Consider the following 27,896-nt stretch of genomic DNA (forward strand, 5'->3'; position numbering starts at 1 on the left):
CAAAGTTAATTTCTTATTTGCTTAGTGGAATGCTGGTGCATTTTAGATTAAATGCAAGTTAGGACATGGGGGTCTCAGGCTGATTCTTCTGGTTTATAGCCTTTCCACTGGGCCAGTAATTCTTTGTTTATCTTTTGTTATTGACTTCTTAATGTAATAGCATTGTCAAAAGATGTGGTTCATGTGATCCTGCTTTTCGTATTTGTTGAAAACACTCATTATGGCCGAGTATGTGGTCAATTATTATAAATATTCTTCCATGTGCTTCAGAAGAATGCGTATTCTCTAATTTCAATATTTCTATTAGATTAAGCTTGATAGTCACTTTACTGTTCTATATATTTATTAATTTTTTTGTCTTCCTGAACTATCCTATCTAATAAAAGAGAAACATGGTAATTGGCATACAACCACTACCCTTCCCATTGGCTAATCAGGGCGCTATGCAAATTAACTGCCAGCCAAGATGGCGGCCGGCAGCCAGGCAGCTTAAACTGAACATGAGGCTTGCTTGCTTCAGTGATGGAGGACTGCAACGTTCCCCGCCTGCCTTGCCGGCCTCTGAGCTTGCAGTTTAAAAAACATTGTAACAAATATAGAAGCTAAACAAAACCCCAGAAACCACATTTCAGAGAGCTGGGATCTCAGAGCTGGAGTTGATACAGAGTTTCGATTATAGAACCAAAACAAACCAGATACCTGTTTTCAGCAGCTGAGGCCTCAGAGCTGGAGCCAAGCCTCAGAACTAAGCTGGCCCAGAATAAAAAAAAAAAAGAAAGAAAAAAAGGAGCGGTTGGGAGCTTCAGTCACCCGCCAGCCTGAAAACAGCCCTGAGCCCCTCACCCAGACTGGCCAGGCACCCCATTGGGGACCCCCACCCTGAAGGGTGTGTGACCAGCTGCAAACAGCCATCATCCCCTCATCCAGGCTGGCCAGGCACCCCAGTGGGGACCCCCACCCTGATCCAGGACACCCTTCAGGGCAAACCAGCTGGCCCCCACCCATGCACCAGGCCTCTATTCTATATAGTAAAAGGGTAATATGCCTCCCAGCACCGGGATCAGCAGAGCCCCGAGGCCTCCAGGCACCGGGATCAGCATGACAGGGGGCAGTGCCCAAACCCCCTGATCGCCCTGCGGTTCTGTGTGTGACAGGGTGCGGCGCGCCAACCCCCCCACCCCACGGGCCCTGCTCTGTGTGTGATGGGATAGAGCCATAACTTCCCCATAAGCCCTGCCCTGAGTGTGAGAGTGGCGGCTCCCCAACCCCCTGATCAGCCCTGCTCTGTGGGTGATAGAGGGCGGTGCCCCAACCTCCCCCCCCCCCCCCCCACGGGCCCTGCTCTGTGTGTGATGGGGTAGAGCCATAACCTCCCCATCGGCCCTGCCCTGAGTGTGACAGTGGCGGCGCCCTAACACCCTGATCGGCCCTGCTCTGTGGGTGATAGAGGGTGGCGCCCCAACCCCCTGATCCACCCTGCTCTGTGTGTGACGGGGCGGTGGGCCAACTCCCCTATCGGCCCTACTCTTTGAATGACAGGGGGGAGCTCCCTAACCCCCTGATGGGCCCTGCTCTGTGCGTGACAGGGGGGAGCTCCCTAACCCCCTGATGGGCCCTGCTCTGTGCGTGACAGGGTGTAGCGCCCCAACCTCCTGATTGGCCCTGCTCTGTGCATGACAGGGGGTGGCGCCACAACCTCCCCATCGACCCTGCTTTGAGTGTGACAGGGGACGGTGCCCCAACCCCCCAATCGGCCCTACCCTGAGCGTGACTGAGGGTGGCATCGCAACCTCCCAATCTGCCCTGCTCTGTGCATGGCAGGGGGCGGTGCCCCAACTCCCCAATCGGCCCTGCTCTGAGCCCGACCAGGGGCTGCACCTAGGGATTGGGCCTGCCCTCTGCCACCTGGGAGCAGGCCTAAGCCAGCAGGTCGTTATCTCCCGAGGGGTCCCAGACTGCAAGAGGGCACAGGCCGGGCTGAGGTACCCCCCCTCCCCCCCGAGTGCACAAATTTTTGTGCACCGGGCCTCTAGTCAATAAATAAAAGAGATGTGTTAAAATCTCCCACAATAGTGGTAGATTTGTAAATTCTGTTTGAAATTTGTAAATGCTAACAACTATTGCTTTAAATAGTTTGATGTTATTTTATAATGCATACAAGTTTAAAACGATGATATCTTTCTGGTAAATTGAAACTTTTATCATTATTTAGTAACCCTCTTTAAACCAGATATTATTATTTGTTTTTAACCTATTTTCTCTCTTAATGATACAGCAGTTCTCGATTTATGTGGTTAGCATATAACTGCTATAACTATTTAATCTTTCTCTATACTTAAGAATTAGGTATCTTATAAATAACACTATAGAGGCCCGGTGCACGATATTTGAGCACGGATAATGTCCCTAGGCTTGGCTGGCAGTCAGGACTGATCAGGGCCTTCCAGCTGCCAGCCGGGGCCTTCCTTCCCTGACTGCCGGCTGGGGCCTTCCTTTGCCGGCTGCCGGACGAGGCCTTCCTTCATTCCGTGCTGTCCCCTGGTGGTCAGCACCCATCATAGCGAGCATTCAAACTCCTGGTCTCCTGGTTGAACTCCCGAGGGGACAATTTGCATATTAAGCTTTTATATATAGATTAGAGGGCTGGTGCACAAAAATTTGTGCACTGGCAGGGGGGATGTCCCTCAGTCCCACTTGTGCCCTCTTGCAGTCTGGGACCCCTCGGGAGATAACGACCTGCTGGCTTAGGCCCGCTCCCTAGGTGCCTGCCCTGCAGCCCCTGGTCAGGCTCAGAGCAGGGCCGATTGGGGAGTTGGGGCGCCTCCCCGTCATGCACAGAGCAGGGCGGATCGGGTGGATGCGTTGCCACCCCCAGTCACGCTCAGGGTAGGGCCAATTGGGGGGTTGGGGCACTGCGCCCTGTCATGCACAGAGCAGGGCCCATCAGGGGAGTTGGGGCTTCGTAACCTGTCACACACAGAGCAGGGCCGATCAGGGGGTTGGGGCACTCCTCCATGTCACACTCAGGTCAGGGCTGATGGGGAGGTTGCGCCTCCACCCTGTCACACACAGAGCAGGGTCCATGGGGGGGTTAGGGCGCCGAACCCTGTCACACACACAGCAGGGCTGATCAGGGGATTGGGGAGCTCCCCCCTATCAGGCACAGATCAGGGCCGATCAGCGGGTTGGGGCGCATTCCCCTGTCACGAACAGAGCAGGTTGGATAGGGAGGTTGTGGCCCCACCTCCTGTCACACACAGAGCCGCAGGGTGATCAGGAGGTTTGGGCGCTGCCCTCTGTCACACTGCTCCAGGGGCCAGTTGGCCTCGCTGCTCCGCTGATCCCGGTGCTGGGAGGCCTCGCCGCTCCGCTTGACACAGGGGCAGTGAGGCCTCGCTGCTCTGCTGATCCCAGGCCAGGAGGTCTCATAGGTCTGCTAATCCTGATGCCAGGAGGCCTCTCAGCTCTGCTGATCTTGGTGCCAGGAGGCCTCGCTGCTCCGCTGATCCCGGTGCTGGGAGGCATATTACCCTTTTACTATATAGGATAGAGGCCTGGTGCACGGGTGGGGGCCGGCTGGTTTGCCTTGAAGGGTGTCCTGGATCAGGGTGGGGGCCCCGCCTGGGTGCCTGGCCAGCCTGAATGAGGGGATGATGGCTGTTTGCATCTGGTCACACCTCCTTCAGGGTGGGGGTCCCCACTGGGGTGCCTGGCCAGTCTGCGTGAGAGGCTGAGGGCCGTTTTCAGGCTGGCGGGTGACTGAAGCTCCCAACCTCTCCTTCTTTTCTTCCTTTTTTTTTATTCTTGGATTTATTTACCTTGTATGGCTGTCACTGGAGCTGAGAGCCGGCTTTAGCTCTGAGGCTCAGCTCCATCTCTGAGACGTCGGCTGCTGAAAGCAGATCTGGGTTTGTTTGGCTTCTGTAATTGAAATGCTATTGCAACTCCAGCTCAGCCAGTTGGCTGAAAGCATGGGGATGGTTTAGCTTCTATAATTGCAACATTGTTTCTTAGAGTGCAAGCTCAGAGGCCGGCAGCGGCATGCGCGGAACCTTGGCTTCCTCCTTCACTGGAGCAAGCATGCCTCCTGTTTGCTTTAGCTGCTTTGCTGCCGGCCGCCATCTTGGTTGGCAGTTAATTTGCATATCACCCTGATTAGCCAATGGGAAGCACGTCGGAGGTACGGTTAATTACCATGTTTGTCTATTATTAGATAGTAGTAGAGGCCTGCTGCACGAATTCATGTACCAGTGGGGTCTCTCGGCCTAGCCTGTGGGATTGGGACAAAACCAGTGCTCTGACATCCCTCGAGGGTTCCCAGATTACAAGAGGGCGCAGGCCAGGCCAGGGGACCCCCACCGATGCATGATCGGGGCTGGGAGGGATGTGGGAGGTTGGCCAGCCAGGGAGGGACCACAGAAGGGCTCCAGGGCATGTCTGGCAGACCTGGCTCAGTCCCGATCGGCTGGATCCCAGCAGCAAGCTAACCTACCGGTTGGAGCGTCTGCCCCCTGGTGGTGAGTGCACGTCATAGTGAGCGGTTGAGCAGCCTTAGCATATCATTAGCATATTACACTTTGATTGGTTGAACAGACGACTGGACACTTAGCATATTAAGCTTTTATTGTATAGGACCATATCCTTCTATTTTGTTTTTTAATCCAATCTAATTATCTGGCTGTAAACTCTCGAGTTCATTAATATTATTATTATTTGTGATTACTGGTATATTCGGACTTTTTTTTACTACCTTTCTTTAAATTGTTCATTTTTTCTGCTTTAGGTTGTGATTAAAAATAATGCTTATGTTTTGGTTAATCATGGTTGATTTCATTTATAAACACCTAACTTAGAAATTGTATGCTCTTATGTCTGTTGTTTTTCAGGCATTTCTGGAAATGGTGCCATATGTATTAACAATCTTTAAGTTATAACTTCATCTGCTCTTGAACAGTAAAAGGACCATAGCACACTTTCACTCTTAAGTCTTATTTCAGATCGTTGATCATAGTTTTTTTTGTGTGTGTGTTTTTTTTAATGGATCTTAATGCTGTTATTTTTGGACAGTTCTACTCTTCTTTTTATTTTTATTTTTTACTTTTTAATATATTTTATTGATTTTTTACAGAGAGGAAGGGAGAGGGATAGAGAGTTAGAAACATCGATGAGAGAGAAACATCGATCAGCTGCCTCCTGCACGCCCCCCAGTGGGGATGTGCCTGCAACCAAGGTACATGCCCTTGACCGGAATCGAACCTGGGACCCTTCAGTCCGCAGGCCGACGCTCTATCCACTGAGCCAAACCTGTTCTGCTCTACTCTATTTTTTTTAAAAAAGACGTTGCCCTGACAGGTTTGGCTCAGTGGATAGAGCGTCGGCCTGCGGACTGAAGGGTCCCAGGTTCGATTCCGGTCAAGGGCATGTACCTTGGTTGCGGGCATGTTCCCAGTAGGGGGTGTGCAGGAGGCGGCTGATCGATGTTTCTCTCTCATCGATGTTTCTAACTATCCCTCTCCCTTCCTCGTAATAAAAATATATATATTTTTAAAAGACATTATAATTAATCTTCATTATTTTATTTGAACAATGTGGGGTTTGGGGGAAATACTTAATCATTTGAGCAAATATTTGTCAATAAACATTTTACAAACAGAAGTACTCACGGCATAAGTGTACAGTTTAATGAATTATTATCAGGTATAACAATTACCCAAATGTTCCCATTTATTTTTATTTGAACATGTGAATTTTTTTATATTTACTTGCAGTTTTACCAGTTAATTTGTCTACCATTTATTGGCCCTCTAAGACCTTCCTCCTGTTATTTTCTTAGTTCTTGAAGTGCATCCTTTAGCATTTCCTTTAGTGTAGTTCTTTTTGGGATAAACTGTATTTGTTGATCTGAAAATCCTTTATTTAAATTAAAAATTTAAAATGTATTTTTATTGATTTCATAGAGGAAGTGAAAAGAGTTGAGATACAGAAATATCAATGATGAGAGAATCATTGATCTGCTGCCTTCTGCATGCCCCACACTGGGGACCAACCAAAGCATATGCCCTGACTGGGAATAGAATTGTGACCTCCTGATTCATAGGTCAGTGCTCAACCACTGAGCCATGGGGGCTGGACTGTAAATCCTCTTTTTACCCTTTTTCTTGAAAGATAGTTTTGCTGAAGACATGATTTTCTATGACAGTTTTGTTTTCTAATAGAACTTTGATTACATTATTCCACATCTACTGCTTTAAGTTATTGGTGATGGGCAGCTGAGGCCTAATTGTCATTCATTTGTTGGTGATCTGCATTTCCTCTTTGGCTGCTTTTAAGATTTTTTTCTCTTTTTGATTTTTGGCTTTGTGGAGTTTTATTTTAACTACTTTGACTCCACATTCCTTTAAGTGTTTTCTACATGTTTATTTTATATTTTATTCTAATGAGTTGGTTATTGTTTATGTTGATGAGCACTCATGGTAGTTTGTTGCCACATGTGTTTGGAGGTCTTTGTGTATAACATCTTCATCATCATCATTATTTTATTATTCAGAAAATCTGGTTGCCCAAATTGAGGCCTTTTCTTGGAAAAAGTTTTGGGTTGGCTTACTTCTAACCTAGAACTACGTTAGCTGTCTTTCAGAGTTCCTAGCTTAATATTCTTAACATGTCATAACTTACCTTAACATTAAAAATCATGGTATTTCAGCCTTGAAGTAATTCTTAGACATTTCAAAATATTAAATGTATCACTCAAGGTATGATACTTGAACAGTCTGTAAAACCACAGAAATTATTTTTCCAGATATGATTACCATGGAATTTAAATAATTGTTAGCTATTTCCAAACCTTACATATTTTCCCTTGATAGCTAGATTACATTTAAATTTAGAAAAGTAAATTCATTTTATTCATTGCCATTTTATTAAAACAATTCTGGCATAATGTATACTGAATGATCAAAGTTGATCAGATTTACTGTTTTCACTATTTTCTTCAATAGAGATTTGAGATCAAGAAGCATTTTGTTCAGTCACTGTAGAAAAAGTTTTACAGTTCCTCAAAAAGTTAAACATAGAAATAATTACCCAATGACTCAGCAATCCCACTCCTAGGTAGTACCCATAAAAATTGAAAACAAATATTCAAAGTTTGTTCACAAATGTGCATAGGAGCACTATTCACAACAGCTAAGAGGTGTAAATAACTCAAATGTCCATCAACTGATGAATGGATAAACAAAATATGGTAAAACATACAATGGAATATTACCATGTCCTATCTAATAAACAGGTAATAAGCAAATTGACCATCACTCCAACACACAAGATGGCCGCCCCATGTGGTCAAAGATGGCTGGCAGGGGAGGGCAGTTGTGGGCGATCAGGCCAGCAGGAGAGGGCAGTTTCGGGTGACCAGGTTGGCAGAGGAGGGCAGTTGGGGATGACCAGGCCTGCAGGGGAGAGCAGTTGGGTGGAACCAGGCCTGTAGGTGAGGGCAATTGAGGGGATCAGGCCTGCAGGGGAGGGCAGTTGGGGGGGAACCAGGCCTGCAGGGGAGGGCATTTGGGGGGAACCAGGCCTATAGGGGAGGGCAGTTGGGGGCAACCAGGCCTGCAGGGGAGGGCAGTTGGGGGCAACCAGGCCTGCAGGGGAGGGCAGTTGGGGGCAACCAAGCCTGCAAGGGAGGACAGTTAGGGGCGACCAGGCCTTTAGGGGAGGGCTGTTGGGGGAAATTGGGCCGGCAGGGGAGCAGTTAGGCGTAAATCAGGCTGGCAGGGGAGTGGTTAGGGAGTGATCAGGCTGGCAGGCAGAAGCGGTTAGGGGCAATCAGGCAGGCAGGCAGACGAGCGGTTGGGAGCCAGCAGTCCTGGATTGTGAGAGGGATTTCCTAGTGCCCACGGGATCGGGCCTAAACAGGCAGTCGGACGTCCCTTGATGGGTCCCAGAATCGAGAGGGTGCAGGCTGGGCTGATGGACACAACCCCTCCCCCTGTGCATGAATTTTGTGCACCATACCTCTAGTATATATATATATATATATATATATATATATATATATAAAAGCCTAACATGCAAAATGTCCCCTGGGGAGTTCGACCAACCAGGAGTTTGATCACTTGCTATGATGTACATTGACCACCAGGGGGTGGCGTGGAGAAAAGGGAGGCCCTGGCCAGCAGCCGGCTGCCACTAGGGACCCTACCCATGTATGAATTTTGTGCACTGGCCCTCTAGTTTGACCATAAAATGGAATGTGCTGATAACATGCTGCAGCATGGATGAATCTTGAAAACATGCCTAAGAAGCCAGACACAAATGGTCATATGTTGTATGACTTGAGTTATATTAGCACATTTCGTACCGCTCAGGAGTTTTCTCGTGTTTCGCGCGCCATCTGTTAAGGACCGCTCACGAGTGTTCTCATTTTTTATTCCCATGGAAAAAGGAGCGAATCTAGATACTTATGTAAATTTTGTTTGGTCCCTCTTCATAGAGGAAAACGTTTTACGCAGTACCATACATTAAAAAAGTACTAGGAACTTTAATTGTTTAATTGTTTTTGTAAATAAAAATGCTATAATTATTGAAAAACAACACCTCAAGTGCATTATGATGACTTAAATAACGTGCAGTTTGCCCCAAAACGTGTGGTCCCTGGCGTATGTCTTAGAGATTTCTATGCGGTATGCAATGTGTTAAGAATCCAGAATAGGCAAATCCATAGAGATAGAAAGCAGATTAGTGGTTGCCAGGGGCAGGGGTAAAAGGGGAATTGTAGTGACTGTTTAATGGGTGCAGTGTTTCCTCTGGTAATAAATATTTTGGAATTAGAGGCAATAGTGTGTAGTGTTGGGATAGTTGTAAATATCACTGCATTGTTTACTTAAAATGGTTAATTTTATGTTACATGAGTTTTATGTTAATTTTTAAAAATATATTTTTATTGATTTTTTAGAGAGAGTGGAGGGAACAGTGAGAGATATAATTATTGATGGGAGATTAACATCCATCGACTGCCTTCTGCATGCCCCCAAGTGACTTCTTGGTTTAAGGGTTCACGCTCAGCCACTGAGCCACACTGGCTGACAATGTTAATAATTTTTAAAAGCCATATTGTTAGCTTCTAATTGATCCTATGAAAGGAAGTAGATTGTGGAACTAAATTCATGTGTAGTTTCCTCGATGTACTTGAGGATAATGTTCCATTAAAACGGCGTTCAGCCTGTCCTAGCTGGTTTGGCTCAGTGGATAGAGCGTTGGCCTATGGACTGGAGGGTCCTGGGTTTCATACTGGTCAAGGGTGCACATGCCCAGGTTGTAGGCTCAATCCCCAGTAGGGGACATGCAGGAGGCGGCCAATCAATGATTATCTCTCATCATTGATGTTTCTCCCTCCCTCCCTCTCTGTCCCTCTCTAAAATTAATAAAAATATATTTTTTAAAAAGTTAAATGGTGTTCAGCCTGCGAAACAAAGTAAAGAAATATTCAACAATATATGGAATTGAAATGTGTTGAGTATTTCTCTTTCATAAACAGTTCTCTGTGTATTGAGTTAATTCCTACCTTGTGTATCAATGTGAAGATATGCATTTGGGATAGTAGTTGTTTTTCCAAATCATGTCACTGATACTATATAACACTATGCATTGTAATTTGATAGATTTTTGCCCATAGTTTCTTCTGACTTTTCCCAATCATAAAATTTGTGAAGTGGTTTGTGCTTAGTTTATAAGCTTCCTGGCAATTGAGTAAATTGTGCATGTTTCTGTGCTGAGGAGTATAACTTAAAAGTTCTTTAATCTTGGTTTGTCCTCAATTTTTTTGGACAAAATTTGCTAATTTCCATTTGGAAAGGATTTGGGTGGGAAGTTGTTTTGTTGAAGTTCATTTGTTTTATCAAAGAGGTCACTATTGGGCAGGGGGGTAGGGGCGGGCTAGAAGGGGTCAATTGGGGAAAAGAAGGGACATCCGTAGTACTTTCAACAATAAAGATTAAAAAAAAGAGGTCACTGTTTTGTTTGAAAGTGACTGAAGGGTTTTAGCAGCCTTATATCACCATTTGTTAAAATCTTATTTTGACCACACAGTGAGCTCTAGGGACATATGAAAGTCAGTTAAATGTTATCTAATACATGGCAGTGATTGTACCTTCTGTTTTGTGCTTTTCTTTTTTGATGTGTGTGAAATTATCAGACTTACAGATTTGTGTGTATCAACAATATTCATATTCTCTATCACTGGAGTCATTCACTATCACATTAATTATCTCAATCTGTAGTGGTGTTTGGTACTGTTTTCAGAAACATTTTTACACTTCAGTGAATTGCTTTTTGGATGGCCATTTAATTTTGTGAATAGGGGACATGAAACAATAGGAAAACAAAAAAATACAAATTTAACCAAGTAAATAGTAATTTTAAACTCTGAATATAGTCCAGATGAACTGAATGTTAGTTCTTGTAAGGTGTCCAACCTTTAAGAACTATAATATGATTTCTGTGGAAATAATAATTTTACATTACAAATTTATAATATATATGTACAAATCTGCTTTTCCCTCTCAAACTGCTAGAGATTTGTGGATCGCTTGATAAATTCTAGAGACTAACTGACAGTAATTTATCCTGAGGACTCCAGTGCCTTAGTTCATTGTTTTCCAACTTCAATCATTCATACACCTTTTTGACAATATTTTTCATATTTTGCAGTTAGGGTTAGATTTGGATTAAAATAACAGAGACATCCAATAACAGTGATTTAAAAAATATAGTTTATTTTGGCATCACTTAAAAGTCTGGAAGTAGGTGAAAAAGGACTAGTATAGTAGTAGTAGTTCAGTTAAACAGAGTATTCAGGGAGCCAGGTTCCTTTTATCTCATTATTCTGCTATGCATAAGCCTTCATTGCCAAGGTCACCTTACAAACCTAGATGGCTTCTTTAGTTTCAACCATCATCTGTATTCTAGTCAGCAGGAATGAAAAAGGAGTGAAGAAGAGGAAGACTGAGAGGACAAATGCTAGCTCTCTTTTAAGAAAGGTTTCTGGAAGCTATCATAGGTAACTTTGTTTAGATCTTAAACTGTCCAGAATTTAGGCACATGGCCATACCTAGATATGAGAAGCCTGTGAAATGTATTCTTTTTTCTGATGGCATGTGCCCAGTGAAAATTTGAGGGTTTTGTTACTGGGAAGAATTGCATCTGCTTTTTTATTATATCACTTTTACTCTTATTTCCTTAATATTTTTCTTTATGTTAGATCCTTTATTACTTAAATAACTGTATTTGAAAGTAAAGAGAACAAATCTGTTCATTTTTTGCCTTGACCTCCTGTCATCCCCAAATAATTTCTTCTTCCCATTTTATGAAATGCCTCCCTAGTGCATAATTGTGCAGGTGCACAAGTATATATGTATGTGTGTCTGTCTATCTACACATCTGTGTATCTAGTAATATAGATAGATAAACAATTTTAGTATTTAATATACAGTTCTTCTAGAATGAAACAAATATACTTGTAAAATTGTTTTATAGTTTAGCATTTGGTGGTTTATGAACAAATTCTTTAGATGTATTATTGAAAGAGTTTATATTTTGCTAGTAACTATTTTCTCAAGAACCTTGGAAAGATTTTCATTTGAAAATGAAAATAATGATATTTTTGTATGCTTTATTTGGATATTTTATTTTATTGCTGGTCATTTTTAGTAGCTACCTTGCTGGGTGATCTTAAGGAAAGGAAGAGAAAAAGAATTATGCTTATGATTGGTTGCTATGACGTGCACTGACCACCAGAGGGCAGACACTCAACACAGGAGCTGCGTCCTTGTGGTCAGTGCGCTCCCACAGGGGGAACTCCACTCAGCCACAAGCTGGGCTGATGGCTGCAAGTGCAGCGGTTGGCGTGAGCTCCTGGGCTGCCAGAGGGATATCTGACTGCCAGCTTAGGCCCGATCCCCATGGGAGTGGCCAAAAGTCGCAGGTAGACATCCCCCAAGTGATCCTGGACTGCGAAGAGGGTGCAGGCTGGACTGAGGGGACCCCCCTCTCCCCCAGGGCCTCTAGTATTTAATTAAAATAGAAAGTATAAAGCAATACCTTATTTCTACTTGTTTCTACTTGTATGTATTATTGTTAGGCAATGGATTACACTATTGACACTATTCTGTTTATGGAAGTATGCATGGATTTATCTATAGTATTTATATTTATTGGAGAATAAAAATGCCAGAATTTCTCAGTACATTTATCTTGTGTTTGTGATAGCTTAAATTTAGATCCCCCAGTGCTGATACATGATATAATTTGGGGAGAATGAAAATGTTATCAGGGGAGTTTCGAATGAATCCAAAAAGGATCAAAGTTTGCATATTAAACTACATGAAGAAAAACTAGAGAAATGGGAGATTTTTAAATCTAGAAAATAAACTTTAAAACATAATTTGTGTACTCAGCAAGCATTTATCAACCACCAACTGTGTGTTCAGAATGTTACTGCCCTTCCCCCTTGTTACCAGAGAGAAGCAATTTTCAACCTTTTTCATCTCATAGCACACTTAAACAATTTACTAAAATTTTGCATTACACCAAAAAAATACTTTAAAAAGGTATAATTTTCATTCATTCATACTGGACAACATTTGACAATCTAAGGGTGAAAAGAGGTCAATACCCCTGACTAAATAGCCAGGTATTGTATGTTTTATTTTTATTTTTTTTTTATTTTTTTTTTAAATTAAATCTTTATTGTTCAGATTATTACATTTGTTCCTTTTTTTCCCCCCCCATAACTCCCCTCCTCCCAGTTCCCGCCCCACCCTCCGCCCTCACTCCCCACCCACTGTCCTCATCCATAGGTGCACGATTTTTGTCCAGTCTCTTCCCACATCTCCCACACCCCTTTCCCCCCCAAGAATAGTCAGTCCATTCCCTTTCTATGTCCCTGATTCTATTATAATCAACAGTTCATTCTGTTCATCAGATTATTTATTCACTTGATTCTTAGATTCACTTGTTGATAGATGTATATTTGTTGTTCATAATTTGTATCTTTACCTTTTTCTTCCTCTTCCTCTTCTTAAAGGATACCTTTCAGCATTTCATATAATCCTGGTTTGGTGGTGATGAACTCCTTTAGCTTTTCCTTATCTGTGAAGCTCTTTATCTGACCTTCAATTCTGAATGATAGCTTTGCTGGATAAAGTAATCTTGGTTGTAGGTTCTTGGTATTCATCACTTTGAATATTTCTTGCCACTCCCTTCTGGCCTGCAAAGTTTCTGTTGAGAAATCAGCTGACAGTCGTATGGGTATTCCCTTGTAGGTAACTGAGTTTCTTTCTCTTGCTGTTTTTAAGATTCTCTCTTTATCTTTTGCTCTTGGCATTTTAATTATGATGTGTCTTGGTGTGGTTCTCTTTGGATTCCTTTTGTTTGGGGTTCTCCGAGCTTCTTGGACCTGTAAGTCCATTTCTTTCACCAGGTGGGGGAAGTTTTCTGTCATTATTTCTTCAAATAGGTTTTCAATATCTTGCTCTCTCTCATCTTCTGGCACCCCTATAATTCTGATGTTGGTACGCTTGAAGCTGTCCCAGAGGCTCCTTACACTATCCTCGCATTTTTGGATTCTTTTTTCATTTTGCTTTTCCGGTTGGATGTTTTTTGCTTCCTCGCATTTCAAATCATTGACTTGATTCTTGCGCTCCTCTGGTCTGCTGTCGGGCGTCTGTATAATATTCGTTATTTCAGTCTGTGTGTGCTTAATTTCTAGTTGGTTCCCCAATATACGATCGAGGGTCTTATTAGTTTTCGTGTAGATCTCATTAAGTTTATCGGCAGCTTCTAAACAGTTGTTGAGAGACCTTAAAAGTGTGGTTCTGAACTCTATTTCTTCCATTGACAATTTTGTCCTGTTTCTTTGTCTCCGCATTTTGTTATGCTTCCTTGGTGCACCCCCTAGTGGTCTTTGTTCGCAGTCTTATAGATAAATCTTGATTGTTGTAGCTAATTCCAGGGAGGGTTTGACCTCCAGGCCAAGTGGCTATGAGAATCATCTGTGTCAGCAGTGAGAGAACTTCTGTCCTCTAGGGAGGTGCGAATGTAGCCTTTGCCTGAGGCTATCCGGCAAATGCCTTTGCCTGAGGCTATCCGGCAAATGCCTGTGTGCAGGGCTTGGGCGGGGCGGGTCGCACAGGATCAACAGGGTGGGCTGGAGAGAGCAGTTATGGCGGCTCTCAGTCCTGTCCCAAGGGGCTCTGCCTCTCTGAGTCCCAGCACCCGCTGCAAAGCTCGGAGAGAAAGCTGCACTCGCTCTGACCGAAGCCAGACAGTCCCGCTTCTCCCGTTTGAGTCTGGGTCCCTAAAGACTCGCCTGTATCTGGTGCTCAGAGTCTGCAACTCCCTCCCGATTGAAAACAACAACCGCGCCCTCTGCCGCCAGCCCGCTCCGCGCACTCCGCACCTCAGAATTTGACTTCAGCACTGCGCCTCCTCTGAGTGTCCGTATGCGTTTCTCTTTCCTCCTAGTTGTAGGACTTCCACTCAGCCAGCGTTCCTGTGGTTCTGGGTGATGTCCCTTCCGTTTTTTGGTTTCACTTTTGAAGTAGTTGTTCAAAGCAGCAAACTCCGGCGTTAACCTATGCCGCCATCTTGGTTCTCAGGTATTGTATGTTTTAAAAATTCTTGTGGCACACAGGTTGAAAATCAATTTCATAGAGTATCAGTAAGATGTACAATTTAGTGGAAATGATACAGACAGGAAAAATAACTGACTGGATGAATTCAGTTTAGCTGAGTTAACATTTTCCTCTATTCTGACCACCACCATATTTGTTTTGAAGCAATAAGACAGATATTGCAAAGGAGATGGAAACAAGATGATTGTTTCTACCTTTTTTTCCATATCATTTCATAACTTTGATTACATGTTTTTGTGTCATATCGATTCACTGTGTCACGTTCTTTTAGTTCGAAAAAAATATGGGAATTTTTATTTGGATTAAATTTGGGATTTAATCTCAAAAGTCTCTTTACCCTAAATTTTATATAGGTGAAGTGTAAATATAGGTGAATTATTATGTAATTCATCTCTGCTATTCAAAGTAATATGGCTGGCAAGAGTTGTTGGATATTTATAAATAGAATTATTATTAAATTTAGCTTTTGGTTATCAAATTTTAAATTTGCAGCTATTTTCTTAAAGCAAAATGAAAAATTTCATTTTATTACCTCTACTTCCCATTGTTTCTGATGAATGCTTGAATGTCTTTCTTATTACTTCTAAGAAACTCTGTCCTATTTTTCTTCTTACTGTCTTTACTAAATTTTTTTTATCTTTGGTTTTAAGTAATTTTATATGGGAAAAATCAAGTATAGATTTCTTAAAATGCTGTCTGTGTTTGGTAATCCCAATATCTGGATCTCCTTGGAGTGTATTTTTACTGTCTTTTGTTTTTGTTGGTTCTTGTATCTATTGCTTCCTGATTTTTCTGGTTGTCTCTTGATAGTATACTGGACTGTACTTGAAAACCATTTGCAGACTTAATTTGAGACCTGGGGTTATATTTTTTTTCTTCAGAATTTATTTTGAATAGTTTACTTGTGACAGTACTCAGGGGGGGCATTAGCAGTCTAGGATCACTTTAATCCAATTTCAGGGATTAGAATTTTCTGAGCTACCTAGATGACTCCAAATCAGTCAATTCTTTTACTTTTTTTTTATTATTAAATCTTTATTGTTCATATTATTACAATTGTTCCTCTTTTTTCCCCCCATAACTCCCCTCCTCCCAGTTCCCGCCCCACCCTCCGCCCTCACTCCCCACCCACTGTCCTCATCCATAGGTGCACGATTTTTGTCCAGTCTCTTCCCGCATCTCCCACACCCCTTTCCCCCCCAAGAATAGTCAGTCCATTCCCTTTCTATGTCCCTGATTTTATTATAATCACCAGTTCATTCTGTTCATCAGATTATTTATTCACTTGATTTTTAGATTCACCTGTTGATAGATGTGTATTTGTTGTTCATAATTTGTATCTTTACCTTCTTCTTCTTCCTCTTCTTAAAGGATACCTTTCAGCATTTCATATAATACTGGTTTGGTGGGGATGAACTCCTTTAGCTTTTCCTTATCTGTGAAGCTCTTTATCTGACCTTCAATTCTGAATGATAGCTTTGCTGGATAAAGTAATCTTGGTTGTAGGTTCTTGGTATTCATCACTTTGAATATTTCTTGCCACTCCCTTCTGGCCTGCAAAGTTTCTGTTGAGAAATCAGCTGACAGTCGTATGGGTATTCCCTTGTAGGTAACTAACTGAGTTTCTTTCTCTTGCTGTTTTTAAGATTCTCTGTTTGTCTTTTGCTCTTGGCATTTTAATTATGATGTGTCTTGGTGTGGTCCTCTTTGGATTCCTTTTGTTTGGGGTTCTCTGCGCTTCTTGGACCTGTAAGTCCATTTCTTTCACCAGGTGGGGGAAGTTTTCTGTCATTATTTCTTCAAATAGGTTTTCAATATCTTGCTCTCTCTCATCTTCTGGCACCCCTATAATTCTGATGTTGGTACGCTTGAAGCTGTCCCAGAGGCTCCTTACACTATCCTCGCATTTTTGGATTCTTTTTTCATTCCGCCCCTCCGGTTGGGTGTTTTTTGCTTCCTCGCATTTCAAATCATTGACTTGATTCTTGCGCTCCTCTGGTCTGCTGTCGGGAGTCTGTATAATATTCGTTGTTTCAGTCCGTGTATGCTTAATTTCTAGTTGGTTCGCCAACATAACATCGAGGGTCTCATTAGTTTTGTTGTAGATCTCATTAAGTTTATCGGCAGCTTCTAAACAGTTCTTGAGAGACCTTAAAAGTGTGGTTCTGAACTCTATATCTTCCATTGACAATTTTGTCCTGTTTCTTTGTCTCCGCATTTTGTTATGCTTCCTTGGTGCACCCCCTAGTGGTCTTTGTTCGCAGTCTTATAGTTAAACCTTGATTGTTGTAGCTAATCCCAGGGAGGTTTTGACCTCCAGGCCAAGTGGCTATGAGAATCATCTGTGTCAGCAGTGAGAGAACTTCTGTCCTCTAGGGAGGTGCTAATCTAGCCTTTGCCTGAGGCTATCCGGCAAATGCCTCTGTGCAGGGCTTGGGCGGGGCGGGTCCCACAGGATCAACAGGGTGGGCCGGAGAGAGCAGTTATGGCGGCTCTCAGTCCTGTCCCCAGGGGCTCTGCCTCTCTGAGTCCCAGCACCCGCTGCGAAGCTCGGAGAGAAAGCTGCACTCGCTCTGACTGAAGCCAGACAGTCCCGTCTCCCGTTTGAGTCTGAATTCCTAAAGACTCGCCTGTATCTGGAGCTCAGAGTCTGCAACTCCCTCCCGATTGAAAACGCCAACCGCGCCCTCCGCCGCCAGCCCGCTCCGCGCACTCCGCACCTCAGAATTTGACTTCAGCACTGCGCCTCCTCTGAGTGTCCGTATGCGTTTCTCTTTCCTCCTAGTTGTAGGACTTCCACTCAGCCAGCGTTCCTGTGGTACTGGGTGATGTCTGTTCCGTGTTTTAGTTTCACTTTTGAAGTAGTTGTTCAAGGCAGCAAACTCCGGCTTTAGCCTATGCTGCCATCTTGGTTCTCCTCTTTTACTTCTTGTTCACCTTACTACTACAGTGGAATTTTTCAGGGCCACAATAAAAAATGGTTGTTCTTTTGCCCTAACCGGTTTGGTTCCGTGGATAGAGCGTCAGCCTGCGGACTCAAGGGTACCGGGTTCGATTCCGGTCAAGGGCATGTACCTTGGTTGTGGGCACATCCCCAGGAGGAGTGCAGGAGGCAGCTGGTCAATGTTTCTCTCTCATCAATGTTTTTAACTCTCTATCCCTCTCTCTCTTCCTCTCTGTAAATAAATCAATAAAATATATTTTTTAAAAAAAATTTAAAAAATGGTTGTTTTTGTTTGTTTCTCCCTAGGCTTTCTAGCTGTCAAACATACTTTTTAGCCTCAAACCAACTTTTCTACAATTCCCTCAGAGCAAACATGAACCCACATGCTAAATTTCCCTTTCTGGATTTCTATCTTATCTCTTAATCCCATACTTTTTCTCTATATTCTCATTCTTTAATGCCTTTGAGCAACTTAAAAAATGAATATATTATTTTTCAGATTTCCTGGTTCTCAGTAGGAGGGAGCATTGATCTAAATGACCTGTTATGCCATTTTTGGAAATAAAATACAATTTCAGATTGGTGTTTCTTTTCTTTTTTTTTTTAAGTATATTTTATTGATTTTTTACAGAGAGGAAGGGAGAGAGATAGAGAGTTAGAAACATCGATGAGAGAGAAACATCGATCAGCTGCCTCCTGCACATCTCCTATTGGGGATATGCCCACAACCCAGGTACATGCCCTTGACCGGAATCGAACCTGAGACCTTTCAGTCCGCAGGCCGATGCTCTATCCACTGAGCCAAACCGGTTTCGGCCAGATTGGTGTTTCTTTAAGCACACACACCCCTTCAAATTTTTTCATTTATACTTCAATTAACATATTTTCTGGAGCAGAAGCCTCAGTGAGAGGCTGGGAGTGGTGGTAATGCAGGTAATGGGAGCGGGATCTCTGGCAGTAGAAGGCGTTTGGCCTGGGGCCACAGCCAGGCTGCTGGGCTAGGAAGGGGACACCCCCAGGCCTGCTGCGATGGCGGGCTACATACTGCCCAGGCATTACCTGGCTGTCCTGGGCCAGCAGCCTACTCATTCCAGAGGATTTTGTCTGCACAGAAAGAGGCAGTGCACTAAGCTAAGCAAGATGCATCAGGGACCCAGGAGACACATTTTGGAAAAGATAAACTTGGAGATCTCGAAGAGGCAAATCCATGAATTTCCAAAAACCAAAAACCTCAGCCTGTTTAAAGATGACAGCCAACACAGCAGACTTCATTCAAAGGAAACCATGAGGCACTCACTGGGACTACACTGCAGCTTCCGACCTCCCAACCCGTGGACTTCGGCCAGGAATACCAGCAGTCATTTTTCACTGGAGGGCCGAGTTCCTACCCCCATGGACGCTGAGTGACTCTGACTCTCATGTCTTTCTAGTGGGGAGCCCCAGCATAGACTTTGCAGCCTTCGGAGAATCTCAGGGTCAGGCACCTTCCAACGCTGCAGATAAGTTACAAAGCACTGAAAGATGAGAATTTTAGGCTAAGAAAGCTAACCAAGGTTCAGAGCTTCTCTGAGATGCAAACCAAAATGATGAGGATGCTTGAGTGAAAATTATAAGAAAAAAAATCAAGGAGGAGAGTGACTACCACGACCTGGAATCTGTGGTTCAGCAGATGAAGCAGAACCTGGAACTGATGACCAAACATGCAGAAAATCAAGTCATGAAACATAAAACTTGCTCCAGGCACAGGTTTCCAACTTCAAGCGCGAGAGGGAAGCCGGGCCAGGGCACCAGTCTTACGATGATCAAGCAGAACACGGATGTGGCCTTGCAGGACCCCCACATGGTCATGAAAAACCCACACAGCCCCCACAAAGCAGCTGGTTTCTGGAGCTGAAACGCTGAACCTATTGCCGAAATCCTTAAATCTATAGACAGAATTTCTGAAATTAAAGAAGACGAGGAGGAATTTTGAGAAGCTTCTAGTTTGCAGCTTTGTTTACATCCTGAAGTCACGACTTACTGGATTTTAAAATGCCATTGTGTCTTTAAATATGCAGTCTTCACAGTAAAAATATTTATCATGAGATACTAATTTTATGACCTAGATCAGTATTATTAGCCAGTCCCAACGAGGAGCAGCTCTGTAGTGAAGAGTCTCATCTGAGGTTTCTGTGCAGCCCTTCCTTCCTGGTGAACTTCCTGCTGTTATAGAGGCTGGGTGGTCTACTAGGAGACATTTGTATAAAAGCCACCTACTTTTTAAAGTTACTGAACTTGAAAACAGTTCTATGATGTGTGTTATCCATTCTTATTCCAGAATGTTCATTCTAAATTCAATCCATCATCCTTGAAGTTTTGCCTCAAAGAAAAACATGATTCAAAACTCAGATGATCGCTTTGGGTAGGGACTCATGCTTTTTTGCCATTGCTCAGTGCCCCTTCTAGCCCAGTCCACTGTTGCAGCCTTCACAGGGGTGGCTCCTGTGATTGGTGGCATGAGTGTGGACAACCCCACCTGGCAGATGCTGCTATTCTCCTGCAGAGACAAAGGTCGCCATGGATTCCACACTGAAACTGTCTAAATTCACCTCTTTAGGAGCCTCCAGGGTTTGAAAAAATGTTTTTCGCCTTTAATATAATGAAGTTTAGAATTCAGGAATTCTGAAGACGTGCAAAGCATTCCTGGGTTAGTATGAGGTCTCTCCCAGGTTGTCTTTCCAGGCACTTTTTGATGTAGGGGGGCTTAACAGGCACTCTGTGCCTTTTTGGCTATTTCCTGTAGATCTTATTTTTTAAAAATAAAATTTCCCTCCTGTTCAAATTGACAGCTTTCTTAATACATTCTAAAATTAAAACACACACACACACACACACACACACACACACATAACCTGAAACTTCCAGTTTAATGTGTCCTTTCATTATCTTACTTTAAAGAAGTCTAATGTGTAGAACAATAATAGTAAAAATAGCATATGTTCATTTTAGTGGTTTCTTTTACCAAGCCCTACTATAATTTTGACAAATTGTAAATTGATTGGCAGTCCAAATTTTAGCAAAGTGCATTTTTTTCTAATGATTTAACATTTCAATACTTTCTTGTAAGGAAACAATGGGATTTAATTTTTTTTTTACTACTTTGAAGCAAAGTAATCAGAAGTTGATACTATATTTTAATATGTAAGTTTCTTCTACAATTAGTTACTAATACAAACATCTCTTCCTCCCTTTATTCATTATGGGATGCTTGGGGGTTTTTGTTTTGTTATCTTGTTTGTTGGTTGGTTGGGTTGGGCAAGAGATACTTGTAGGAAGCAGGTTCTTGTTAAACTCTGCATAAAATAATGTATTGTCATTTTCTAGATGGTATAATTCAATTATTCTAGGGCTTTAATTTCCATTGGAGACAGGGCCTTAGGACTCTTGAGGTCTTTTGTAGAATGAGTAAAATATTCATTGGGAATTTCCCCGTTCATTGGAAATTTATGGGAAATTTTTAATGTTTACCTTTGCAGTTGAACTAGTGGCCCGGTGCATGAAATTCGTGCACAGGGGGAGGGGTGGGGGTGTTCCCTCAGCCCAGCCTGCATCCTCTCCAATCGGGGACCCCTTGGGGATGTCTGATTGCCAGTTTAGGCCCAATCCCATAGGGATTGGGGACTGCTGGCTTCTAACCACTCACCTGCCTGCCTGCCTGCCTGATTACCCCTAACTGCTTTTGCCTGCCTGCCTGAGTGCCCCTAACCCTTCTACCTGCCTGCCTGATCGCCCCTAACCTGTCTGCCTGCCTGCCAGATGGCCCCTAGCTGCTGGTGCCTGCTTGACTGATCGCTCCTAACTGCCCTCCCCTGCCGGCCTTATCTTGCCCCAACTGCTCTTCCCTGCCGGCCTGATCTCGCCCCCAACCACCTCTGCCTGCCTGATCACCCCTAAGTGCCCTCCCTTGCCAGCCTGTCCTTGCCCCCAACTGTCCTCCCCTGCCAGCCTGATCTCACCCCCAATTTGTGCACGGGGTGGGGGGGGGGGGGAGGGATTCCCTCAGCCCAGCCTGCACCCTCTCCAATCGGGGATCCCTTGGGCGATGCCCTGCTGGGGTCCAACCCTAGCGGGTCCAGGGGTTCCCCAAAGGTGTGGACGGAGTCGGCGAAGAAGGAATGACACGGAGACAGCGTTCAGTTGATCAGCAGCCTAGCCAGGATCTCTAGCTAGGATCTCCAGCCAAGTTCTGTTCTGGATCTCCAGAGAGGTTCTGCTCTGGATCTCCAGCCAGGTTCTGTGTCCATGTTCTCTTGCTAGGTTCTCCAGGTTCTCCAGCCAGGTTCTGTAGCCATGTTCCCTCGCTAGGTTCTCCAGCCAGGTTCAGTCACCAGGTTCTAGTCAGGTTCTCTTGGCAATTTCTGTAGTCAGGTTCAGTCCAGGATCTTTTGCCATGTTCTCTCCAGCGAAGTCCTTCTGTCTCTAGAGAACGTTCTGTGTAGGTTCTGTGCCTAGGTTCTGTCTCTCTTGGTCCTGTCTTCTAAGTTCTGTCTCCTAAGTTCTGTGTTCTAAGTTCTGTCTTGTTACATCTGTATTTATACCAGTTGATTCCAATCCTATCAATCTCTATTCCAAAGGTTAGGGCGTTTCTTATCTCCATTCCAGGGAGTAAAGATTATGTAGCTTAAGCATGATTGTTCCTAGTTAAAGTGATTAATTACCCGCCTGGCACTTAGTTGAGGGGTTTTATTCCCTCCCTAACTTCAGGGAAAAATCCCTACGTGGGGAAACAACCTTTCTCGGAGAGGTGACCTTGGTTAAAACACACAGCGCTAAGGGGAACAAACATATTAAGAACAGTATGCTATATATGCCAGGTCCCTTGAAACAGCAAGGATGGACCGGCTCCCGGCAATGCCCGACTGCTGGTTTAGGCCCGATTCCACAGGGATCAGGACTAAGCTCGCAATTGGACATCCCTCTCGCAATCTGGGACCTCTGGCTCCTAACCGCTCACCTGTCTGCCTGCCTGATCTCCCCTAACTGCCTCTGCCTGCCTGCCTGATCGCTCCTAACTGACCTCCCCTGCCGGCCTGATCTTGCCCCCAAGTGCCCTCCCATGTCAGCCTGATCTTGCCCCCGACTGCCTCTGCCTGCCTGATCACCCCTAACTGCCCTCCCCTGCTGAGTTGATCTCGCCCCCAATTGCCCTCGCCTGCCAGCCTGGTTGACCCCAACTGCCCTCCCCTGCTGGCCTGATCTCGCCCCCAATGGCCCTTTCCTGCCGGCCTGATCTTGCCCTCAATTGCCCTCCCCTGCCGGCCTGATCTTGCCCCTAACTGTCCCCCCCCCCCCCGCCACTGGCCTGATTGCCCCTCACCCCCTGCCGGTCTGATCTCGCCCCCAACTACCCTCCCCTGCTGGCCTGATCTTGCCTCCAACTGCCTCTGCCTTGTACCCCACCACCATGGCTTTGTCAGATAGAAAGTCAGACGTCCAGAAGATGGCTGGTTGACCTGGTCTAATTAGCATATTACCCTTTTATTAGTATAGATAGATTATATAAGATAGGATTGCTTAAATGGAGGGGCAATGCTTTTTTCAGCAGGAGGAGATGCTCTTGGCAGACAAAAACACTGATAGCCAGCCATATGCACTATACTGCCAAAGCGGTCATTAAAAAATTGAACTGCTTTCTTACACTTTACCCCAAACAGCTGTTGCCCTTCAGCTTCCACCGTAGGTTCTGCCTTTGCAGTTCACCCAGATTAGGTTCTGATTGGTTGGTTTCTATGCCAGTCAGCATCAAAAGCTCCTCCTCCTAGGCAACCATTGGCTCCTGGCACTTCACCTAGATTTGGTTCTGATTGGTCGGTTTCTATGCCAGTCAGTGTCTCAGGGCCTATCTCTGGGTCTGATCAAAGAGGCGGGGCTGATCAGCAGCCCCGTGGAGGCCTGGAGAGAAACAGAGTTGAGGCTGCTGGTGAAGCCTGGAGAGAAAAAGAGAGGCAACGGCCTGATCAATAGCTGCCACTGAGGCTGCAAATCAGACCCTGCCTCTCTCTCTACTGGCCTCTCTCCAGGCCTAATCCGCAGCCCCCTCCACAGTCAGTGCTGGCTGGGTTGCTGCCCTGGCACCAGCTGCAGTCAATGCTGCACCACCATGGCAACCCAGCACTGACTTCCAGTGTTAGGTCGAGCCTTCGGTCGTTATGGACTCTGGCTCTTTATATATATAGATGAGATCAGTGTTTCTCAGTGGAATACTGTTGGCATTTGAGATAGTATAAATCTTTATCTGTACATTGTAGCATGTTTAGCATCCCTGGCTCCTGCTTCCTGATTAGCAGTAGGTCCTTTTAGTCATTGTGACAAGTAAAAATGGCTCCACACTTCTCGAAACTAACCCTGGTATAGTACTGGCTTCAGTTGAGAATCACTGAATTAGATCAGCAACTTTCTTACAATAGCTTTTTACCATTTAACAGAATTTTAATTCTTAGATTTAGAAAGGTTAAGGATGGACTTTTTTTTTTTTTTTTTTTTTTGCTTTTCAACATTCCATGCTTAGTCATCTTTGATTCTAATTTGTTCTGATTTATTAAACAACTAGAGGTTCAGCCACGCGAGAAGGTGCCCTGCCTCCCGCTGTGTGAGGGGGCACCCTGTGGGGGGCCGGGACCCACGCCTGACCCGCCTAGTGCCGGCTGGCCGCAGTGTTGTGTCTGCTGGGGTGAGGGCGTGCTTCGAGCCGTGGGGCGGCTGCTCTGAGTACTCCCCTGGCCGTCATGTTGTGTCTGCTGGGGTGGGGGCAGGCGCTCCTGTGTGTTGGGTCTATTCTCTGGCCCACCCCCAGCCCCAGCCTCCTCGTGGCCACTGGGGTGGGGGTAGCATGGGGTCCCCCTCCCGCCCATCTGCGCGCACCTCCTCCTCAGCAGTCCTGATGCAGCTTCCTCCTGAGTGGTCATGATGCTTGGCTAATTAGCATATTCCGTGTGTGTGTGTGTGTGTGTGTGTGTGTGTGTGTGTGTGTGTGTGTGTAGATGTTATGTCAATAATCAGCCTAAATATTTTATTCTTAAAGCAGTAGTGTTCAGACTGCTCTAAGAGCTATTAAGTATTCAGACTTAGAGCTCTTAAGTATTTGGAAAGATACCTTAGGCCACAAAGAAGATGGTATTGCGATAGGAGAAATGGACAGGATTCTCCAGCAGTTTTCTTTTACTTGTCCATCCTTTCACGCAAGAAAGAGTTTTGTTATCTTACATTATGTCTTCTTCCCTCTGTCTTAACAGGAACAAATAAAAATAAGAAACATGGTAAAAAATTTCTAAAACTATTCTGACATAATTTTTGGATCACTAGATAGTATAAGAAGTATAGTATTTATTGTAAATATTTTTAGACAAATAGATTTTCAACAATGGACTGTATGGATGAACTTCTCAGATTAAACTCTTTATGAGAGGAATCACCTCTTTTTCAAAGGACCAACCAGTTCCGAGGAAAATTAAATCACTTAATAGGCCATTTGAACTAAAATGATACATTTGATGAGAATTCTTTTTTTCTGTTATACTTAAACAATCCTTTTAAACCTATTCATATTTGTTTCCATTACAAACTTAATGATTTTATTAATGGCTTAATTTAATATGGTTTTTACTGTAAACTCTATTAAAATCATGGTATCTTTTGGGATGCCCAAGTTATTCAAACGAAGTTTTGCATTATCTTGATTCTTTGTGGGCTTTCCTTTTGTTGCACACTCTGAAGTGCAATGGAAAAGTACCTTCTATCCTCCTCTCCCCCTAAATAAGTAGTAGCCATTTTCTAAATTCAAAACATTTACTCTTGGTAATTTCCACATTGTGACTTAGGGAATTCTGGTTATCCTCCTTAGTTCATGGTAGGTGCTTAGATTCTGGAAGGATTGTTAATACGACTTTTTCAAGATGTGTAAGTATACAATAAAGTGTATACTATTTAGGCAGTGGAATAATTGTCTATTGTAGATCAAAAAGGGAGAAAAACATCTAAAGATTAACCTATTTTATAAGAGTTGATAGAGCAGTAAAATGAAGTAAGCTCAATAGTCAATATTTTTTCTAGGAAGATTACTTGCTAGAGATATTTAGCTGACCATATAGAATATGATTAACCTAATGCATCTCGTGTATGTGTGTGTGTGTGTGTGTGTGTGTGTGTGTGTATGCACATACACTTTTATTTGGATTCTTTGGTACTATGATTTTATTTTTTGGCTATTAATTACTTTTTTAAATTGTTGGAAAATGTCTTTATAGACCCATTGCTCCATCTCTATATTTTACGCATTTCCTAATAAAGTTTGAGAGAATATACTTACAGAGGCACGGGTTAGTGTGTAGTTTGCTGAAATAAGGCTAATGCGAATTTAGGCAGAGTGGTCAGCAAAGAATTAGTAAACTTGGATTCATAATTAGAAAAACTAGTCTTTAACAGCTGGAGCCAATTGCAGCACCAGGGAGAGCTCCAAGTGTGTTCTTTGTTCTGATGGTGTTATTTTAATGATAGAGGGCCTTTGTCCTGTGTACTTTAACAGGTTAAACAAGAGCAGCTCCGCTGAGGGTCATAGATTTTTCTTCCTCATTTGGACAGAGCCTTCGGTTTTACTGTCTGAGGTTAGAAAACAAAGTGCAGCTTATTTAGTAATGGAACATATATTATGTGGTCTGTTAAAACTGATTCTGAAAGGGAATTCCATAATATTCTGCCTAGTTAGCTATTATTTTTGGCTTGAGTAATTTAGCATGATAATATTTGCCCTGTCTTTTCTCAGCACTCCAGAAGTCTTTTTATCACAAGTGCCATTCTTTTTTCTATTTCAGCTTGAAGCTTAACTTTCTTGTAATTTTACACTCTTGTCCTTTTTTCTTGGTGTTTCTATATTTTATTAAGTTTTAAAACCAGGAAGAATTCTTAGATTATTTAAGAAATATAAGTAAATGTTATCTTTTATAATACACACATATATGAATTAAATCCACACACATATGAAGGGTATATTTTAGTATCGGGATATTACATCACATCTTGTGGGCCCTACATGTGCCAGTAACAAAGTTATATCTAGAACCCTCATGGTATAAAGGATAATATATTTCTACTCACTGTACAACCACCTCAAATGCAGTCACTAATTTCTAGCTAACCATAATACTTGCAGTCTCTAGGTAACTTTTTTTTTTTTTTTGGTAATGAACTTTCATATTCTCAATATTTTCTTAGAGCACTCTGCTTTCTTCTTCCCCAGTCTTCTTTTTCTTCTTTCCTATGCCTTTACTCCCACTTCCGCTTTTATACTACCCAATTTATTTCCTCTCGGTCCATTTTCTTTATCATGTATCTCCTCTTTGCTCTCTCTTCTCTTCCTTCATTCTTTTCCTCTTCCCTTGAAATTCTATCTATTCCCCTTTCTGTCCATCCTATCCACTTCCTGTCTACCCCAATTTTTTTCCTTCCAATTTAAACTACAATCTCTTTCTCCAGATAACACTGCTACCACCTACGTACCATCTCAAGAAATGATCACATTCTCCTTCTCTAAAAAAGCTGTTTTAAAGTTTTGTCACTTGGCTAAAATTCTGCAATTCCCACTCCTGCCTTCTGTACTCTTTTTAGATATTCTTCTGATATACTAAGAGAATAGAAACTGTCATATATGATTTTTTTTCTTAATTTAAATTCTTTATTGTTTAAAGTATTAACATAAGTTTCCTTTTTCCCTCATTGACCTCTCCCTGGCCGTCCCCACCCTCCAGCACATGCCCTCACCACCCCCCCATCTGTGTCCATTGGTATTGCTCATATGCATGCATACAAGTCCTTTGGTTGATCTTACCCCCTCACCCCCCGCCTTCCCTCATAGGTTGGACATATATGATTTCTTGTTGCACTACTTTTCCTACCTTTTCTACATCTTAACTTGTGGTTTTTTTTTTTTTATCATGCTAGACTAAGAAGGAATAACTTCTCTACCTATACTCTATATTTTCTTGATAAAATAAAACATACGTACTGTAGAAAATTAGTAACTATAAATTTAAACAATTTTAAATCACATACTACTTACGCTAATTGCTGTCAACATTTTGTTATATAGCTTTAAGACTTTTATTTATATACTAGAGGCCCGGTGAACAAAAATTTGTGCACTCGGTGGGAAGGGAGGGACCCTCAGCCCGGCCTGTGCCTTCTCGCAGTCTGGGACCCCTCAGGAGATAACGACCTGCTGGCTTAGGCCT

The 27,896-nt window shown here is 43.4% G+C and overlaps 1 protein-coding gene and 1 pseudogene across 3 annotated transcripts in view; both read left to right on the top strand.

The window, feature by feature from the left end:
* ARID2 (AT-rich interaction domain 2) overlaps positions 1-27,896 on the top strand; it is a 213,173-nt gene that overhangs the window by 66,442 nt on the left and 118,835 nt on the right. The window lies entirely within an intron of this gene.
* LOC132225679 (endosome-associated-trafficking regulator 1-like) lies at positions 18,562-19,606 on the top strand (annotated as a pseudogene).

This window comes from Myotis daubentonii, chromosome 2, assembly GCF_963259705.1.
Source record: "Myotis daubentonii chromosome 2, mMyoDau2.1, whole genome shotgun sequence".
Classification (NCBI taxonomy): Eukaryota; Metazoa; Chordata; class Mammalia; order Chiroptera; family Vespertilionidae; genus Myotis; species Myotis daubentonii.